The sequence below is a fragment of the Schistosoma haematobium genome, chromosome ZW, assembly GCF_000699445.3.
Source record: "Schistosoma haematobium chromosome ZW, whole genome shotgun sequence".
NCBI classification, from domain to species: domain Eukaryota; kingdom Metazoa; phylum Platyhelminthes; class Trematoda; order Strigeidida; family Schistosomatidae; genus Schistosoma; species Schistosoma haematobium.
Genome location: NC_067195.1, coordinates 51,300,741 through 51,311,394, shown reverse-complemented (window position 1 = coordinate 51,311,394; position 10,654 = coordinate 51,300,741).

Sequence of the window (10,654 nt, the reverse complement as noted above, 5' to 3'; positions counted from 1 at the left end):
TTAGAAATTATTTAAAAGTATAAGAAAATCAATAAAATTTGTCCTTTATCAATTAAATAAATAAAGAAACTTATTGAACATCATTTTGGAAGAGAACATGAACTCTAATAACGTTCTTGATACATTCAATAGGTTTAGATGGTGGTGCCCGCAGTGTCGAGTCAACTAGACTGGTGGCCAAATTGCAACATGATCGATAGCATTCGATCTGCACTAATAAGGACTAGACAAGCATGATATTGATCACCACCCAGTGATCAATCAATTGTGATTACATTCAATAGGTCTCGTTAGTGTATAAAGTTCACAATAGAATAAAGAGAGAGAGAGAGAGAGCCAAAGTACACGACGAATGAATAGAAACAAAAAAAATGGTGAAGAGCAGTATTAGAACCGACAAGAGGATATACATAGAATACCTATTAGTGACAGCGGAAAAAGTTGCAAGAGGAGAAAATATCAAACAACAATGACACAGCGAAGAAATTAGCACGGAAATGAAGTAAACCAGAGAGAGTGGTCAGGGATAAAGAAGGTACGGAGCACAGAATACAATGAACGGGTTAGATGCAACTAGATGGTTTGGACTTTGCAGATGACCTACCCCTTCTATCACATACACGTCAACAAATACAGGTCAAGACAAACGGTGTGGCAGTAGCCTCTATATCAGTGGGCCTCAACAAACCAAAGAGAAAAATCAAGATCCTCAAACACAACACATAGAACACCAACCCAATAACACTTGATGGAGAAGCTCTGGACAAGGTGGAAAGTTTCACGTATCTGGGTAGCATTATCAATGAACAGGGAGGATTGGATGCAGACATAAAGGCGAGCATTGGTAAATCAGAGATAACAATACCACAGTTGAAGAACATATGGAACTCAAAACAACTGTCAGCCAGCATCAAAGTCAGCATCTTCAATAGGAACGTCAAGACAGTTCTACTGTACGGAGCTGAAATGTGGAGAACTGCTACAACCATCATCAAAAAAGTACAAGTATTTATAAACAGCTATCTACGCAAACTACTTAACATCCATTGGCCGCGTACCATCAGCAACAACCTTCTGTGGGAGAGAACAAACCAGCTTTCAGCTGAAGAGGAAATTAGGAAAAAACTCTAGAAGTGGATTGGAAACACAATGAGGAAATCATCAAACTGCATCACAAGACAAGCCCTAACTTGGAATCCTGAAGGGAATTGGAAGAGAGGAAGGCCAAAAAACACACTGTGTCGGAAATTGGAAGCAAACATGAAAAGAATGTATATCAACTGGAAAGGGTTACCGGGGACAGAGTTGGATGAAGAATGCTGGTGGGCGGCCTATGGTCATCCAAGAGGGCCAACAGGCGTAAGCAAGTTATATATGTATATCAAATGGATAATTATCTGTTATATTTCAGATTCGTAGATTATCTTCACTTTACTATTTCCCTCTTATCTCTAGATCAACTTTCACGTAGTATTTGAAATCTCCAAACACTTTCTTTCCTTTCTGTTCTTCTACAGACTAATATGTTTGCTAAATCAATGTTATTATAAATGTGTGGATTAAATGAATAATATAGCCGAAAACAAGTTTTTTTTCACTGAGTAGTTTTTGTTTCTTTACGAGCCTGATTTGGTTCAAATAAGGCGACTCAAATAATTATTTTAGTTGAAATTAGTATTACACTATGAACTGTCACCAGTAAAACAGTGGTTGAAATCCATGAAACACTAGATCACCGTTTATTCTGGTATATGATCCCTTCGATACAGCTACATACCGCCCCACTAGCTGTGTGATTTAGGATAAGCTGTGCTGTATTTAGATCTGTAACAGAAAGCTAATGGATTACATTTCTAAGTTTAGTTACTTTATTATTATCAACAAATAAAAAAAAATATAAAATACACCGATTTAGAAGTAATTGAGTTAATAGTCAACAATGAACTCATAAGAATTCTCAGCTTATAATATCAAACTGAATTTCACTGCATATATGTGAACAAATTATTTCGATACAGTTGTGGAAAAGAGAAAGGTTTAGTGGATTATCAATAAATGAGATCTCCAAGTGATTTTTTGAGCTATAATACCTGTTATTATCACCATAGCTATATGTTAAACAAAGTTCGCTTATTTTCTTATACAGAATGATTCTGTTTGAGTGATTAGATACTATTAAAGTAGAGCGATATTTGATGTATTTAAGTAGTATTTTATGTATATACGATGAAATAGTGAACGATTAATACACAACAAAATATCTTCTAAAAATGAGTGGATAGTTAAAGTAAGAGTAGTCGAAGGATCTATTTTTAAGGTAGTCCAGGCTTATTAAAACAGATAGCTACAAAATGTACAAAGTATGGTATTTAAGCGTTAATAGTAATGAATGTGATATGATTGAAAGAAAAATCAATTTTCGATTGATTAACTCGTTGTGAGTTTTATTCAACATTACATCCATTCTAATTCAATGTGATGACCATTCAATGTATTATTTGTTTTCTTTTGTCGCATGATATTTTATTCTGTATGATATACGATATTCTTGTATTCCATTGACACGAACTACAATCAGTCTGTGATTTGTTATTACTCTAAGTATTTTCCATATATTTATACGATTGTACAGCTTGATAATAAATTCGTTGAAAAGAGATCCCTTTGCTGAACTTCGTGTTTTAATCCAAATTATTAATCAAAAATGGGTGTAAAATCAATAAATAAACCAGTGTATTTTAGAATAGTTTGATCATCGTCGTCGTGTTTTGGGGCTAATAAATCTTCATTTGTACCAGTCTTTGTGTTCTTGCTTTCGCATCGCGGGAATTGCCTTGGTCCCTCGTTCCGAGTATAAGTGATCAGCGATCTTTTTTCCGGCACAACAATTGCGACGACATAATACAACAGCATGGTAACCAAGCTGAAATTTATATACTACTTTGGACTATTTATAAGTAGTTAAAATATAATACTAAATTACTGCATGCATTAATCCCTTAGATTCATTTTGTTTCACTAAATCTATAATATTTAAGTCAAGAAAATAACGTGACATGTAGCAGATATCATGTTGATTCAGTGCTTTATCTCTAGTATGTAAAGAAATAGTAATGCCAAAGTTTGTAAATGTATTCCACATGGTACTCGAATCAAAGAATAAAAAAATATACTTTTGAAATTGACGGAAGGTAAACTAGTATATTTTATATTGATCACAGAGAAATAAGATATGCAAAGAGTGCTGAATTTCGGAGTTTTAGCTAAACGTTCCTGATCACTATCATCAGAGATTTGTAGTTTTTAGTAAGTAAAAATACAGAATATTAAAGTTACTAAATTCTAGACGCAGTTTATAATATTAAAATTGTTTTGATAAATGTCGTATCGGAAAACAGGTTTCATGAGGTAGTCATTTAACAACCTAGGGTTGCTCACTTAGGTTTGAAAATTTAATAATAATGGGTTTTCGGAGGGTAACGGCGAAGAAAACTATGGCTTACACAAATAGGGTTAATGTAATGTCACTGAGCCCTAACCAAGCCATCCATCAAGTAAATCAGTGAATTCCAAACAGTTTAACTGTTATGCAAGCTCACCTTCTCATATTTATTTTATATCCGTTTTTTTAATGATGATATGTGCGTGCTTTATCTATATGTACTTCCTTACTAGCTTTTATTTTATATCCTGTCGATTGTTATAAATAAGTTGATTCACATTTCATTAAACATCATTGACTAGCAATGGAAAAAATACATTCTATATCCATTTATTCATTCTCATAGTCTGTCTCCCGAAGCATATGCATGAAATATTAATGAAAAAATAACGAACGTGGCAGGATTTGGCAGTAGTGGTGTCCGAATCTTATTTATCTAGATGTCTCCAAAAAGATTCATCAATAAGTCTAGAATAACTGAGCGGAAAGATTTATTTGGATTGTAGTCTGCATCGAAGGTTATACTGTTTTAGTTGAATAGTGACCGGAAGAGCAGTGCCCTAAGACGAGTTGAAATGAGATCTTGCATTTATCCTTAGCCAGGCACCTTTGGTTAGTGATGGCCCCTGTAACACAATATGGTCAGCATAAACGTTGAATGGTTCCAAACCTATTTGTGGAAAACTACTTCCTTCTACATATGCATCATTAACATTATTCGCATTCGACATTTCGTCTTTTTTTACTACCAAAATCGGTAGAGAAAATATGCATGAATGATTTATATTTCGTTCGTCATTACGAATTCATCATTAATAGGTGAGCGCGACGATCGATCATAAGGCATTTGATTACAATTTTAATGCATCAACTGTGTAGCGGTAAATAAATCCCCAAAATAAATAGCTCTGTAAGTTTTCGACATTGGATGCTGACCATATGTTTTAGTGGACTCATCTAGCTGAAGGCGCTCGGTCAGGCATCCGCACCAGATCACGTGTGGTAACGCCGTGCTCAACATCAACCGCAATCGCTAGCCAGATTAGATCAGAGAATTCCGATATATTGGTCATCGCCAAATATACTCTTCCGATCTCCTCGACTCTGTCTTTTGATTTCTCTGGGTGGGAACGAAATATATTAGAAGGTGTTACTGGTAGAAGCGTTGTCAAACACTGAATACCTGTGACAAATCATTGGTGAAACCGACGTGATCTGGTACACCTAATTGCAACTGTGAGTCTGTTCCTTTTTGGGATTTTTATATATCATTGCCTTATTTTTTTATTTTTTTTTAAACATTGTGATTTTTTTTCGTGTTTTTTCCTGGATATATATATTTTCCCCTCGTTCATTATCGTACTTCATACTTCATAATGACTGAACAGACACCTAAAGTACTCAAGCTTAAGACTTTGTCCCCGCCTTCGTTTCAACTGATGCCTTTCTGGCCCGACAACATTGAAGCCTGGTTTTGCTACGCAGAAGCCGACTTCTCCGATCACGGCGTGATCGACATACGTGCACAATTCCTCGCAGTAGTCAAGGCACTACCGCGCGAATTCAACAGGTACGTAACACCTAGTATGTTTACTAGCGATGTTTCCGATCCTTACGAAAACTTAAAACGCTCGATTCTTAAACGAGGAGACCTAACCGATCGACAAAGGTTAGATCAACTCTTCAACAATATCGACCTGCAACACGGTTCTGCGACGGACATGTTGCGACGGATGAGAGAGGTTATAGGCCCAAGAACTTTCGACGAAGGTCTATTCAAACAACTCTTCTTGTCAAAACTTCCCCAACAGGTGCAAGCAGTTCTGGTCTCGTTCCAGAACAACGCCTTAGACGAGCTAGCTGCATCTGCCGACCGCATTTTAGAAATTACGAAATCTACTACCGAGGTATTTTCAGTCAAAGAAAAACCTCAAACGACTCAGAATGATATAAACGACTTATGTCACACACTCACGCGTTATCTTAGTCTTCGTACCGACCGTAAGAGATCGCGCACACCACGTAGAAGCATTTCTCGCAAGCTATCTGTCTCTAGACCACGAGAGACAGATAACCCCGACTGGTGCTGGTATCATAACCAGTATGGAAAGCTTTCCAGAAATTGCAGAAAACCCTGCAATTTTCCCAACACGAAACCGACTGATTCGAAAAGCAATTCGGGAAACTTCCAAGCCTGCACGCGTTAACGGCAACCGTAGCCGGCGAACAAAGCCGTCTGTTATTCGTCACAGATGTGACAACGATAGTTCGCTACCTCGTCGACACTGGCGCAGAAGTTAGCGTTCTCCCAGCAAATCCTAACGACCGGCTTCAGGAATCGGCTTTTAACTTACAGGCGGCAAACGGAAAACCGATCGCTACGTATGGCAAAAGGTACGTTTACCTTAACGTGGGTTTACGCAAACCCATCCACTGGATTTTCGTTGTTGCAGATGTTTCTATGCCAATCATTGGTATGGATCTTCTACAACACCATAATCTGACCATCGACACGCGCAAACGGAGGCTAGTAGACGGGAACACTAATTTGTCCGTTTGCGTAACTTCTTTTACTGGTTGTAGAGTATCCCCAGTCACAGTTAAACATATGATAGACCCACTCTATCAACCACTACTCGATAAGTACCCTGGGATACAACAAACTCAACCGAAACTACCGTGTGTAACCAGCAACGTTACACATCACATCACGACTACAGGACCACCTGTATTCTCTAAAGCACGACGACTAGCTCCTGAAAAGCTAAGGTTAGCGAAAAACGAATTCGATCACATGATGGACTTAGGAATCATACGACCGTCAAGTAGCCCATATGCATCTCCGTTGCACATGGTCCCTAAAAAGGACAGCAACGATTGGCGTCCAACTGGTGACTATCGGCGATTGAACGCGAAAACCATTCCCGATCGTTACCCCTTGCCTCACATTCACGATTTGACAGCTACCTTGAAAGGTACAACTGTCTTTTCGAAAATCGACTTGGTTAAAGCGTATAACCAAATCCCTATGGCTACTGACGACATACCGAAAACAGCTATCATAACTCCTTTCGGACTCTATGAATTTTTGCGAATGCCTTTCGGTCTAAGGAATGCTGCTCAAACATTCCAAAGATTCATAGACGACGTTTTTCGAGGTCTCAACTTCGTACACGCGTATGTTGACGACTGTCTAATCGCAAGTCCGGACAGAGAAACACATCTCAAGCATCTGGATCTTGTTTTCGAACGACTTCAAAAACATGGCATAACTGTAAACGTTCAGAAATGCCAGTTCGGAACCGACTCGTTAGACTTTCTGGGACACACTATCGATGCTCAAGGTATCCGACCCCTTAGAACCAAAGTGGCGGCCATTCTGGATTACCCAGAACCGACCACCGTCAAGCAATTACGCACGTTTAACGGCCTCGTAAGTTTCTATAGACGTTTCATACCGAAATGCGCATTGCCTATGAAACCTCTGACCGACCAACTTCGTGGAAATGCGAAATCCATTAATTTGGACGACACCGCACGAAAAGCATTCTCCACAGTTAAGGAACTGATTGCTAAAGCAACAATGCTCGCATATCAGGACACCCGAGCACCCATTAGCATCGCAGTAGACGCATCCGACTCGGCAGTCGGAGGAGTCTTACAACAATGGGTTAACAACTCCTGGCAACCCTTGGCATTTTTCTCTAGAGGGTTGCTAGACACCGAATCGAGGTACAGCACATTCGGTAGGGAACTCCTAGCTATGTATTGTGCTGTACAGCATTTCCAACACTACATCGAAGGTCGTGAATTCACTCTTTTCACGGACCATAAACCGCTCACTTACTCGTTAAGCTCTCCTTCTGACAAGTACTCTCCCCGTGAGTCTCGACAACTAGACTACATTTCACAGTTTACTTCAGATATTCAACACATCTCTGGAGCAAACAATGTAGTTGCAGACGCTTTATCTCGTATAACTTCCTTGAACAGTTTCCAAGGAATCGACCTTCTTAAACTCGCCCAGCTTCAAAAAGAAGACAGTGATCTTCAGCACGAGTTATCGTCCACAACACTTAAACTACGCATCAAACAGATGGGAACAGGTAAGGAAACCTTACTTTGTGACACATCTGCAGGTAGGGATCGCCCAATCGTGCCGAAACATTATCGACGCAATGTCTTCAACACATTGCACAAACTTTCGCATCCAGGTGTTCGTGCAACCATCAAGCTTATAGCAGAAAGGTTTTGCTGGCCTGGAATGAATAAAGACGTGAGGGAGTGGGCACGCTCCTGTGTAAGCTGCCAAAAATCTAAGGTTATCAGACACAATAAATGTCCCTTAGGCTCGTTTAAAACTCCCGATGCTCGTTTCGACCATGTTCATCTGGATTTGGTAGGACCTTTACCAGATTCAAATGGATACTCTTACCTCCTGACCTGCGTAGACCGTTTCACTCGATGGCCAGAAGCAGTACCTATCAAGGACATCACTGCTGAAACAGTGGCCCGCACCTTCGTCGAACGATGGGTAGCAAACTTCGGTTGCCCTTCAACCATCACTACAGACCGCGGACGTCAGTTTGAATCTGATCTTTTCCGTCGTCTGACCACACTTTTAGGAATCACTCGATTCCGAACGACCGCCTACCATCCACAAGCAAACGGGTTGGTAGAACGTTTTCACCGACAACTGAAAGCTTCGCTATCAGCTGCAAACGTTTCACAATGGACCGACGCTCTTCCACTCGTCTTACTAGGTATCCGCAATGCAATGAAAGCTGACATTGGATACACTGCGGCTCAACTCGTTTATGGAACGACACTTCGACTTCCAGGAGAATTCGTGGATCCTTCATCCTCTTCAATGAACATGGATCTAACCTCCTACACGAACAGGCTTACAAACGCAATGCGTTCAGTTAAACCTGCTTCCACTCGACCTCAATCAACTGATGTTTTCGTTCAGCCTGACTTACGATATAGTACACACGTTTTCATTCGTCGAGACTCGCATCGACGACCATTCGAATCAGCATACGAAGAACTCTTCAAAGTTCTTCAACGTGAATCTAAGTACTATATAGTCGATAAGAACAGAACCAACGATAGCATCAGTATCGATCGCTTAAAAGCAGCGTATTTAGAAGGAAATCCTATCTACGTGGATTTTCCTTCGGTACAATCGAACGACACGACTCCGACACTTATAATACCTCATCCGACAACCAACACACACGATGATACTTCGACAGTATCCGAAAATAAACTTAAAACGACGCGTTCTGGAAGAAGGGTGAGATTTCCAGAACATTTAAACGACTATTGCACGTAAGGCACTTCTCGACATTTTATATTATTTTCTTAAAAAAAACAATTTCAATATGCTTATATATTTTTATTTCTATTAAAAAAAAACAAAAAAAAATTTTTTTAACGCTATTACGTGTTCATGAGTTTATTTTCCGTTTTTTTCCGCCGACATTGTGTTTTTACGCACATACGAGTGTATTTCGACATGCACTTACATTTTCTTTTTCCTTTTCCAGGACGGCTGGAAAAGAACGATGACGTTTATGAGGATCCGAAATTTGCATTGTACATTTTCTTTTTTTACTATGTTGTACCTCCGTCCCATATAGTAAGGAAAGACGACCAGACGCTGCTAAATTTAGTAAGCTATCAGAAGAGTGTTTACCAACGACAAACTCGTTGGGTTTAAACTTCTGGCTGGCCACGTCTTAGGGTCGTCACTGCCCCACTAGGGGGAAGTGGTCTGTAGCGGTAAATAAATCCCCAAAATAAATAGCTCTGTAAGTTTTCGACATTGGATGCTGACCATATGTTTTAGTGGACTCATCTAGCTGAAGGCGCTCGGTCAGGCATCCGCACCAGATCACGTGTGGTAACGCCGTGCTCAACATCAACCGCAATCGCTAGCCAGATTAGATCAGAGAATTCCGATATATTGGTCATCGCCAAATATACTCTTCCGATCTCCTCGACTCTGTCTTTTGATTTCTCTGGGTGGGAACGAAATATATTAGAAGGTGTTACTGGTAGAAGCGTTGTCAAACACTGAATACCTGTGACATCATCAACTGAATGTAACATGTTACAAATTCGAAAGAACTAGAAGCAACTTACAACTTAGTTGCAAATAAAACAGCCTGAAAAATGAACGATTCCGACGCAACCTACGAATTCAACCCAGATGGTAGAGAATAAAAATACAGATAAACTACTAGATATACATGAAAGCACAACACGCCATTTCTAAAAATAATGAAGAGGATTTTAGCGATGCATTAACTATTTTACTCGGTGAAATTACTGTACGCCAGATCGCTATTATTTGATTAGTTAAATTAATCACCCTTAAGGGTGAAGAAATCAAGTTTCGACGATTCAAGTTTCTGCTAGTTAGAAGCATGTATTGATGTTAAAAATTTTGGTAACAGTTTAGATTTAAAGTATTCGGCTATTTCTTTCTTTTCTTATTTGTATCCGAGACCCATATCTTGCCGTAGTTTAAGTGAAAATCCATGGTCTCATTTTAGTTTAGTAATTGATATACAAAAACAGTCGATTGGATTCACCTTTTGGAATCCTGTTTTTCGTGCCGTTTAGTGGGAACGTTTCAGAGCTTTTGCCTTTATTTCAATGAACAGTGAACCTCATGGTTTATCTAGGTATAGCCACAGATTTATTTGAAGCTGTCTAGTTTATGAACGTGTGACTCCAGAACTCATTATCTTCGATAACCCTGAAACTACAGATGGAGAAAATAAATTTTTCTATATCACATATCTACAGTTAGGTTTAATTTAATCTTACCATAACTTTATGGACACAACGTCTTCAATACGTTGCACAGACTTGCTCATCCAGGTGTTCGAGCAACAATCACAGAACAACAATTTTGTTGGCTCAGTATGAATAAAGACGTGAGGGCGTGTCTATGTTCCCCTGTAAGCTGCTAGAAATCTAAGGTAAATAAATTCACCAAATAAACAGTTCTTTTAGTCTTCAACATTGATGCTGACTGCATCAGTTTTACCAGCTACACTTAACTCAAGACTACAGGTCACGCATCCTCACCAGATCACAAACGGGAACGCTGCGCTATGCATCTGTCGGAACTACTAGTTAGCTTAGATTAAGCGATACTCAGTATATATAACTTTCCGAACATATCTTTGAACTCCT